This window comes from Corvus brachyrhynchos, unplaced genomic scaffold, assembly GCF_000691975.1.
Source record: "Corvus brachyrhynchos isolate BGI_N302 unplaced genomic scaffold, ASM69197v1 scaffold5, whole genome shotgun sequence".
NCBI classification, from domain to species: Eukaryota; Metazoa; Chordata; class Aves; order Passeriformes; family Corvidae; genus Corvus; species Corvus brachyrhynchos.
In genome coordinates this window covers 11,839,733-11,840,464 of record NW_008238321.1, presented here as the reverse complement: position 1 = coordinate 11,840,464, position 732 = coordinate 11,839,733, and the positions used below count along the sequence as shown (strand labels likewise).

Below are 732 nucleotides of genomic sequence, written 5' to 3'. Positions count from 1 at the left end.
GATACATACAAATAAATGAGAAATTAATAAAAATAGTCTTTGTCCTGTGGTGGGTATCAGCAGTGCATTGATATATTCTTTTCAAAAACTACCACTGTAACATTCTCAAACTCTTTCAGAGTGGAAGGAAAAAGACATTTCTTTTTAATGCTTCTCTTCATCTTGATAAATTTGTAGTCTACTTAAATGGCTAAAGTCGAGGCAAAAGAAGACTCAAGGTGCTTTAGGTTAACTGCAAATTATGCACAATTACCAGTGGTGTAAATGATTACAAGAAAAAGGTTATGCCACAGGAAGAGTTCTGCTCCTTGCTCTGTATTGTGCCACATTCTGTTCTCGTCACTCCAGAAGAAGTAAGCAATAAAGCCAGAAGGGTTTCACTCCAAAACACTTATGAAGGAGTGCCCGGCTTTCACATCTCCAGGGGACAGCTGATCTTTACAGGGCCTCGTATGGGAAACGTCCTGACAGGTGAGTGAAGTGAATGAAGAGGATCTCCCCCAGCAGCTCTCAGCCTCTCCTGCCCACAGCAGCCAGGTCAGGAAAATGAGGAGAAATGTCTCTATCAAATTCGGGGGCTACGTAGTGAAGTGAAGGTTCTTGGGACTGATGTGGTGAATGGATCAGTCAGCAACTGCTGCAGCTGCAATGAGATTCTTGCTGGAAGGAGTTTGGAAAAACCCAGAAAGAAAAAGGAATAGAGAATTAGGTACTGAATGTATGAAGCAGGAA

The 732-nt window shown here is 41.9% G+C and overlaps 1 protein-coding gene across 2 annotated transcripts in view; it reads left to right on the top strand.

The window, feature by feature from the left end:
• Positions 1 to 138: 138 nt before the first annotated feature.
• Positions 139 to 732, top strand: part of LOC103615463 (acyl-coenzyme A synthetase ACSM4, mitochondrial) — an 8,857-nt gene continuing 8,263 nt past the window's right edge. Inside the window, exon 1 of one of the 2 annotated variants that reach the window (XM_017734196.1) lies at positions 139 to 471. The gene's annotated coding sequence lies outside the window, so the exon portion shown is untranslated. Of the gene's footprint in view, positions 710 to 732 lie in introns of both variants that reach the window. The other variant, XM_008633520.2, reaches the window with a different exon arrangement.